The sequence below is a fragment of the Capricornis sumatraensis genome, chromosome 10 (genome assembly GCF_032405125.1).
Source record: "Capricornis sumatraensis isolate serow.1 chromosome 10, serow.2, whole genome shotgun sequence".
Lineage (NCBI taxonomy): Eukaryota > Metazoa > Chordata > Mammalia > Artiodactyla > Bovidae > Capricornis > Capricornis sumatraensis.
Window position 1 is genome coordinate 28,829,071 of NC_091078.1, and position 10,119 is coordinate 28,839,189.

The 10,119-nt window shown below is 39.7% G+C and overlaps 1 non-coding gene across 1 annotated transcript; it reads right to left on the bottom strand.

Moving 5' to 3' along the window:
- Nucleotides 1-1,253: 1,253 nt before the first annotated feature.
- Nucleotides 1,254-1,358, bottom strand: LOC138088062 (U6 spliceosomal RNA). Its single transcript, XR_011145653.1, has one exon. It is a non-coding gene; the product is annotated as a U6 spliceosomal RNA (small nuclear RNA).
- Nucleotides 1,359-10,119: the final 8,761 nt, after the last annotated feature.

The following is a 10,119-nucleotide window of genomic DNA, read 5'->3' on the forward strand; positions in this document are numbered from 1 at the left end:
TCGCAAAGAGTCGGACATGACTGAGCGACTTCACTTTCACTTTCACCCACTCCAGTATTCTTGGGCTTCCCTGGTGGCTCAGATGGTAAAGAATCCCCCGGCAATGCCAGTGATCTGGGTTCATTCCCTGGGTTGGGAAGATTCCCTGGAGAAGGGAACGGCTACCCACTCCAGTATTTAGCCTGGAGGATTCCTTAGACAGAGGTGCTTGGCAGTCCATGGGCTCACAGATTCGGACACGACTGAGAGACTTTCACACACACACTAACACTTTAGAGTTATTCCTGCCACATTAATACAGTCATTCCTATATTTATGCTTTTATTACTGTTCCAGTATGTTATTACTGCTGAGTTCTACAAATTTATTGTGGACGCCATAGCGCTTTATTTCTTATTTAAAACAACTGTACTTTCATATACAACAGTGATCATTTAGAGTCTTATCAGCCCTTGATTGTGAGATGATAATAGGGATGTATTCAACTTACTTTTGGAATGGATAATACAGAAATATAAAATCTTAAAAGTTCTAAAGTGAATATGTAGTGAGAAGTAAAGCCTTTCTTTTTAAAAACAGTTCAGTTAGTTTGGGCTGTGATGGATCTCTGTTGCTGCGCGGGCTTTTCTCTGGCTGCAGTGAGCTGGGACTCCTCTCTAGGTGTGGCTCGAGGGCTTCTTGTTGCTGTGGTCTCTCTTATTGCAGAGCGTGGATTCTAGGGCACTCAGGCTTCAGCAGCTGTGGTGTGTGGGCTCAGCACTGTGACTCCCAGGCTCTGGAGCACAGGCTCAGTAGGTGTGGCACATGGGTTTAGTTGCGCCATGGCATGTGGGGTCTTCCCGGATCAGGAATCAAACCCGTGTCTACTGCACTGACAGGCAGATTCTGAGTCACCAGGGAAGTCCCCCTTTTGCTTTCTTTTACTCCAGCTGTCCCATTCCTCTTCCTATATCTCTGTGTTTTATATATATATATATATATATATATATATATATATATATATATATATAAAGTATTGGTTCATCTTTGAAAGGAGATTTTATGTATATACAGGTTCGTGCTCACACAGTCTTTTCAATACAGAAATGGTTGCATGCAATACACCTGTACTTCACCCTGAGCATATCAATAAATACCATATCTTTGAGATTGTTCCATATAAAGTCACCTTCACTTTTTTAAAAATTAACTTTTATTGGAATATAGTTGCTTTACAGTGTTGTGTTAGTTTCTGTTATACAGCAAAGTGAATCAGAAATATGGAAAGCTTCCTGTATTTGTGGGTCATCTTTGTGCAGGAACCATGCTGATTTCTGTACTGTTGCAATTTTAGTATAGATGCTACCGAAGCTGAGCATTTGAGCTGCCTTGTCTTTGTAAATAACTTTTAATTTTAGAAGAATGTTACACTAACTGAAAAGTTGCAAAGATAGTACAAAGTTCCTATATATGCCACAGTAGAGTTCCTCTACTCTAGCATCTTATGGAGCTGGGGAGTACATATGTCAATACTAAGGAACTGGCATTGTTCAGTTCAGTTGCTGAGTCATGTCCAACTCTTTGCGATCCCAGGGACTGCAGCACGCCAGGCTTCCCTGTCTGTCACTAACTCCTGGAGCCTGTTAAACTCATGTCCATTGAGTCAGTGATGCCATCCAACCATCTCATCCTCTGTCATCCCCTTCTCCATCTGCCTTCAATCTTTCCCAGCAACAGGGCCTTTTCCAGTGAGTCACTTCTTCGCATCAGGTGGCCAAAGTATTGGAGCTTCAGCTTCAGCAGCAGTCCTTCCAATGAATATTCAGGACTGATTTTCTTTAGGATTGACTGATTTGATCTCCTTGCAGTCCAGGGGACTCTCAAGAGTCTTCTCCAACACCACAGTTCAAAACCATCAATTCTTTAGCACTCAGCTTTCTTTATGGAAAGAAACTGGCACTGTTACTTTATTATTAACTAAATTCTGCACTCGGTTCAGATTTCACTCATTTTGCCCTAGTGTCCATTTTTCTGTTTCTGAATCCATGTTATATTTAGTCATCATGTCTTTTACAGCCTCCCCTAGCCTGCAGTAGCTTCTCAGATTTTGCTTGTTTTTAACAACTTAGTTTTGAGGAATGCTGGTTAGGTAGTTTTTGGAATGCCCCTCTGTTATTGAATTTGTCTTGCATTTTTCTCATGGTTAGATTGGGCTTGAGGGGAGCATTACCACAGAGGGGAAGTGCCCTTCTTATCACCAATATCCATAGTATATGCTATAGACATGGCTTATCAGTGATGATACCTACTTCAGTCACCTGAACAAGGTAGTGTCTGCCGGGTTATGCACTGTAAAGTTACTTTTTCCTCTTTTTTCATATTTCACTTTTTGGAAACAAGTTACTAAGTGCAACCCACACTTGAGTCAGCCTAAAGCCCACTTTCTTGGGAGCAGGATGGCGTGTATGTGTGTTTAATGACTCTGTAATAGTCCCTGGGACTTTACTTGGCATGTGAAAGTCCATTTTTGCCTTTTTCTTCATTCTCTCCAAAATAAAAATCAGAACTCGAGTTCTAAAAGCTACCTGACCAAATCTATCCTCTCCTTACATATTTCTTACTTAGGGATACCTCTCTTTAGTTGCCAAGAGACTGCTTTTTGTCTGATTAGTTTTCTCTGTCATGCTTGTACAGAGAGCTTAATTCAAAATAAACAATGTGCTACATAATTGATTTTGTTGTTATTCATAGACGATAATTGCTAAGCTACTTACCTGACAACAAATTATTTGCTCCAGGTGACCAAATAAGCAGTTCTCCACAGAGCCACATTTTTGAAATTATTAATATCTAGAGATGCTGCTGTCTTAATCACAAGATGTGTGCATGCACACTCAGTCATATCCAACTCTTTGTGACTTCATGAACTGCAGCCACCAGGCTCCTCTGTCCATGGGATTTTTCAGGCAAGAATGCCTGAGTGGTTGCCATTTCCTCTTTCATGGGGCTTCCCAACCCAGGGACCGAACCTGCGTCTCCCGTGTCACCTACATTGTTAGGTGGATTCTTTACCACTGAGCCACCTGGGAAGCCCTATCACAGGTTATGTGTAATTTAAAACTTCAATGAAGAGTCACGTGTTTTAAGATTCTTATTCAGTTAGCAGGCATTTATTGAGCTTCTGCTTTGTTTTAGCCGTGGTTTGGTGGTGAGTTACACAAATCAGGGGCTTCCCTGATGGCTCAGATGGTAAATAATCCTGCTGCAATGCAGGAGACTCAGGTTCTATCCCTGGGTCAGGAAGAACCCCTGGAAAAGGGAGTGGCTACCCACCCCAGTGTTCTTGCCTGGAGAAGTCCATGGACAGAGGAGCCTGGTGGGCTACAGGCCACGGAATGCAAACAGTCAGACATGACTGAGCAGCTAACACTTTCAACTTCCACTTTACACAAATCAGGTGTCTGATGTAAGGCAGATGATGTTTCAAGTAGGTGATATAGACAATAAACACATTAAAAATTAATGGAAAAGGTCATTTTAGAGCGTGATAAGTGCTATAACCAGGGTGAAGTGCTAGCACATTACTTGGTCATGGTGGTTCCATAAGGGCCACTTTCATTTTGTGGCCAGTAAAGTAAGTCCTCAGGAGAAGGCGGTTGAACTGAAGACAGAGAATGTAAGAGGACCAGACGTTTGAAAACCTGGAGTTGGGAAGGGCTTGATGAGGTCTAGAAATAAAAAGAAGGCCAAAATTAGTTTAAATGAGGACAGAGTAGAAGAGAAGGAGGTGTAGAAGTAGACAGGGCTTCATAGGCTGAGTTCCGTTTTCAAGGAGGTCTCTGGGTGGTTTTAAGCAGAAAGGTGACATGGTCTGATATCTGTGGTTTAGAAAAGCCTTCTAGTTGCTTTGTGGGAAATGGATTATAGGGGAGAGAAGAGGAAGCAAGAATATAGTATGAGTTAGGAGACCACTGTAAGAGTTCAAGTGAGAGATGGATTGTGGCTTGGACTAGCAATAAGATGTACAAAAGTAGATAGATTGGGATAATGTGGGGGGGCATAGAACTGCCAGAATTTGTAGCTAAATTGAAATAAAGTTTTAACAGCAGATGTGAATCAACAGGAAAGATAAGATGATGATGTGATATAAACTATCTCAAATACAGATCATATTTTCATGCAAGTCTTTGAAAGAAGAGTGGTATCAAATATGCACATTAGTGAATTAGGCATAAGTTAGGGAGCCAAGTCCATTATAACCTAATTCACACATCAGGAACAAAAGAGGAAACTTGCTTACCAAGTTAGTGAGCTCTTAATACTTTATCTAATAAGTCTGTCATAACTACCAAGCACAGAACAGTAAAGAGATTGTCTTTAGGGGTTAATAAGAAACTTCAGGGGGACTTAATCATCCCATTTACTTGATCATTACTCCTCAGGAAGTTGTAATCTTAGGAATAATATTTTTGATGTAATGGTTACTGTGAATCACTTTTATGTCATAATGATTATAATGTTTGGCAAAGCAGAACACATTTCAATAAAATCATATATTGATTTTAGCTTTGGAATTATGGAGAAAATATTTCATTTTTGTAGCTATTACTTACATGTAAAATGCCTTTTAATAAAGGGTTTTACAGAGCTTTCTTTGGAATAAATAACTAAATGCAGTCATAGTTTTGATATTTTGACTTTTATATCAAATGCAGCAATTCATTTTATGAGGGCTTGGAATTTAATATTATAAGATTTGGTTTGTTCTAAATTTTCAACATATTTTTATCTTATTTTTATTTTTTATATGAAGAAAACATTGCTTCATAATGTTTAATAAAAATCATGTAATAAAAACCTCATTAGTTGGCTCAATTTAGTGTTTTGGGGTAAAGTAGGCAAGATAGGGATGATTTATTTTTATATTCTAAAAGTAAGGGTTTGCTAAGAAACTGATGAGGTAAAGAGAAGGAAAATATATACCTTTTTAATACACTTTTAAAAATTGAAATATAGTTCATTTAAATAGTTTCAGGTACACAGAAAAGTGATTCATATACATATATAATATATTTTCAGACTATTTTTCATTATAGATTATCACAAGATATGAATATAGTTAACTATGGTATACAGTAAATCCTTGTTGCTTCTCTATTTTATGTATAGTTAGTTTGTATCCATTAACCCCATGGTGGTGTTCAGTCTCTCTGTTGTGTCTGACACTTTGTGACCCCATGGACTACAACATGCCCAGGCTTCCCTGTCCTTCACCATCTCCTAGAGCTTGCTCAGACTCATGTCCGTTGAGTTGGTGATGCCATCCAACCATCTCATCCTCTCTTTTTCCCTTGCTCTTGCCTTTTGTCTTTCCCAGAATTGGAGTCTTTTCCAATGAGTTAGCTCTTAGCATCAGGTGGCCAAAGTATTAGAGCTTCAGCTTTAGCATCAGTCCTTCCAATGAATATTCAGGATTGATTCCCTTTATGATTGACTGGTTTGATCTTCTTGCAGTCCAAGGGACTCTCAAGAGTCTTCTCCAACACCAAAGTTCAAAGCATCAGTTCTTCGGTGCTCAGCTTTCTTTACGGTCCAACTGTCACATCCATACATGACTACTAGAAAAACCATAGCTTTGACTAGACGGACCTTTGTTGGCAAAGTAATATCTCTGCTTTTGAATATGCTATCTAGATTGGTCATAGCTTTTCTTTCAAGGAGCAAGTATCTTTTAATTTCATGGCTGCAGTCACCACCTGCAGTGATTTTGGGGCCCAAGAAAATAAAGTCTGTCACTGTTTCCATTGTTTCCCCATCTATTTACCATGAAGTGATGAGACCAGATGCCATGATCTTAGTGTTTTGAATGTTGAGTTTTAAGCCAGCTTTTCACTCTCCTCTTTCACTTTCATCAAGAGGCTCTTCAGTTCCTCTTTGCTTTCTACCGTAAGGGTGGTGTTATCTCCATATCTGCAGTTATTGATATTTCTCCCAGCATTCTTGATTCCAGCTTGTGCTTCATCCAGCCTGGCATTTTGCATGATGTATAAGTTAAACAAGCAGGCTTAGAAAATAGATAATCTGGAAAATTAGTTTTGACATAATATAAAAACAGGAGTTTGTTCAAATGGAGTCCATGGTAAGCTAAGGACTGTGAATGAGTTTAGGTCTGTTACCACATTTGATGAGAACAAGCGTTTTTGACAGAAAATATGGCTCTTGTTAATGATCATGACAATGGATTTTGGGGGGCAGATTTCAATTTCATCATCGGTGTTTCATTACATTGTGTGTTCAGCCATCTCACAGCTTGTTAGAGATCTATTCCAAGCATTTATTCTTCCTCCTGAACAGTTTCCCAGCATCTATTTACTATGAGGACACGCAGTATATAGAACAAATTCACGTGTGCAAAGCTGACAATCCCACAAGTGTTATATTCTCATTTGCATTACGGTCTTATTCATGTTGGGTACAATCCATGCATTTCTCCAAGTTTCTCTTCCTTTCCTCACAGAGCCTCTTAGCAGGGATGCAGTACATGATATTGCAGGCATGCTGTCAGGAATATTAAAAAGGCTAAGAACGTCATGCTGAAGAATTATGTGGAATGAAAAAATTCAGCATGAACTGTCAATCTGCCTTCTCTGGCCTTTAAGGCTCTTTGACTTTCTTGTTGGCAAAATGTGGAGCTCTTTCACCTGCCATTTTAAAAAGCTTGATCTTCCAAGGGTTTGTTTGAGAGGCCCTATGCTTAATATCAAGGTCTGAACATTTAATTTCTTTCTCTAGAATGTTCCATTCTCTCGTATATCAGAGCTTTCAGTGGGTCCTTACCTTGATGGAAATAGTCACAATCTAAGGAATGCCATTTAGCCAGCATCAGCCTGCAACTGCTAATGATTACCTAAAAGGAGTGATTACCGCTCCCTGTAAGGTGATTGCAAAGAAACCAGAGAGCATATGAAAAAAAAAAATTCAGGCAAAATCAAGGACTAACCCTGTAAGCTTCAAAGATGTCATCACCGCGAGGCTATTGCTGTGTCATTGTAGTCCAAACAGAAGTATGCCTGGAGTAAAAATAGGCTTGCTTTCTGCAGATAAAATACAGACCACAAAATGGCAAAGATTTGTTAAAAGTTTTCTCTATTTGCCTTTACGTTTATAGATGTGTCTTTATCACAAGAGGCGTATATCCTTATCCTAATAGGTAAAATGCAAAAGGCATGAGAGAGAATAAGTTAGTAACATTGTTTTACAAAATGTGGGATAACGAATGACTTTATAACATAATTTTGAAAGAATGAGATTAAAACCATGATGGACCCATTGTGATCTATATTTTGGAAGAAGTCAGTAAAGTCTTTAACTGAAAAATGGGTTTATTTTTAAAGACAGCACTAGAAGGACCACGCAACATACATTGGATTCCTAAATGCTGCTGAGTCTGGTAGAAGGCATCCAGGCATTCCAGGCATCCAGGAATTAGCCTTAGATTGTACGAGTCTTTCTGTGGTTCTTGCCCCTGCTTTAACTGTCTTCAGATGGAAAGATTGAGAGGATTTTAGGGAAAGAAACAGAAAGGTAGGTAGAAAGTATTACACAGATAGGTTGACAGGAAGAGAGAGAGGGAGAGAGAGGATCAGCAGGTTATTTTAATTATTCACATGTTTCATATAAAAATGAAAATAGATAATTCCTTGACAAACTTGAGTTATATGAATCTCCTCTGTGGCTTTTGGTCACTTACCCAATGCCAGGATGTAGGGAAGAAAGCCTCAAAGGGACTATAGCAACATGTGATTTATCCAAATCTGTACTTTAGAGTATGAGGAAAGTAGATATTGGTTCCAGGTCATTTATCTTTAATGTATAATGTAAAGCACTAAGTAAATGCTTTCACTGTAATAGCCTTTGAGTCAGAGGTTACAGATGTTTCACTTACAGAAACCCATGAAAACACTTGTATTTTTTTCAGTATCTAGATTTTATGCCATCAGAAAAATAAAAGGGTTAAAAATTAAGTGAAGAAAGTCTATAGTTCACGATACTTTCCTTGAGCAAGAGTATTTTTCTTTGCTTTCATCAAAGTTACTTCTAATACCTATTTAATTTTCTTGTAGTAAACCCACATTTGACCAGCCAGCTTTAAAGGTCATAAAGGGAATTAATAAACATTATTCATGTTTGTGGAAATATGGAGAATGGCCAGAATTCAAAAGCAGCCTGAAGAAAAATGGTAAAGCGTCTGCCTACGATACAGGAGACCTGGGTTCGATTCCTGGATGGGGAAGATCCCCTGGAGAAGGAAATGGCAACCTATTCTATTACTCTTGCCTGGAAAATCCCATGGACGAAGGAGCCTGGTGGGCTACAGTCCACGGGGTCGCAAAGAGTCGGACACGACTGAGCGACTTCCCTTTCTTTCTTATATCATTTTCCTTTCTCCTGATTATTGGTTAAAGAATTTTCTTCATGACATGAAAAAGATTTGGAGCTGTTGTTTGCCCTTTATCTGCATTTTATACTTCTATTGCACCCTCTAGTACTTGATTCTCTTTACAGTGAGTTCTTAAAGATTAAGACAAGACATCCTCTGAAAAAAATCTGGTAATAATATTTTGCATAAGGCAATAGTTCATATGTTTTGATTAAACATGTTTCTTTTTTCGCTTCTTGACTGTAAGATAGGCACAAAATGTTTTAAAAGGGTAGGAAAAAATTTTCATCAGTTCCTTAGATTTGGGGGTACCTGTAATGGTGAGAGTTACTTGACAGGTACATAAAACCCCTCAAGATTAATTGTTGAGTTTACTTAAGTTATCTTTCTAGGCACTGCTGTAGCCATTGGCAACTCTAAAGATTTCTCTGTGCTGTTGATCTCAGCGAGGACCAAGGGGTCATGCATACAGGTTGATGAACAGAAATGCTAAGTACAGTGGTTTCCAAAGAGAGAAGCAAAGGGAAAAGATCCCATTTCTTTTCCCTCCACCAAGCCTTTAGAAAGGTCAGAGGGCGTTTTCCCTGCGCTGCTTGTAAAATGCTATCTTCAGCCTGAGCTTCTTAGGTCATTTAGCCAATCAGCCAGAGAGCCTATCAGAGCTGTTGGAAGGAATGTGTCAGGGGAACACTCTCAAGCTCTTGTCTGTCTTGAAGTAGTTCTGTCCAGACTTTGAGTAGCTCGGCTACTCAAGTATTCACTGGACCTCCCTGCAGTCCCTCTGTGCATGTTGACTGAATACCATGTGCACTCAAACACCATTATGCACACTCATCTTTGTGCTTAACTGTCTAGTTCATAGCCTTATCAATTCTATAATCCAAAAGCATTTAGTACCTTGTTCTTGGTTGCAAAAACAGCAAACTGATTCTAGTGAACTTAAGCAGAAAAACAATCTACTGAAAGATGTCAGACAGCTTGCAGAATTGAAAGAAAGAGTGGGCAGCAAGCCTTGGAGTTGTGGCAGAAGCCTGGGAATGTGAACAAGCTGAGTGAGACAGCCAGTCATGCCACAGAAAGTGTTCTGGTTAGGACTTTACTAATGGAATTTGCATGATCACTGCTGGACGTTAAGCCCTCTCATCCCTTCTGTGACTAACCTGTTATGCCCATATCTGTGGCACCCGTGAGGCTTATGAGGCATCCAGGATGACTGCTGGGTCTTCAGGAACTCTCAGTATGCTGTCATCAATGTCATTAACCACTGTGATATCCTGTACCTTGGCAAGATGGTCAGTGGTCTTGAAGACTGAATGTTGGACACAATCAGAGAGTAGAGGTGATTCTAAGGCAAGGCACTGAAGGTGTTACAGCACCCTTAATCAGTAAGGCAGACTGCTTCTGGTGTTTCTCCTTTTTAGGATTCAGCATTTGCACAGCCCGTGGTTGCCTAGTGGGTTTCAGGGGCTGAATGAGCTTGCTCTGGTTAGCAGACCATGACTGGCATGGCTGACACAGGTCCCTTCACTATCTGCCTAAATCTCAAAATCTGCTGCTGTTGTTCAAGAGCCATTTGTTCTCTGCACCAGTGTGGACTCCCAGTTCCTGCGTCTCTCAGGTCTCTTGTGCTGTTAGAAATCCCTGCCGTTCTTTCAGGGATGTTGTATTCCTTTGATTACAGTTTCGATCACCAGGAAACA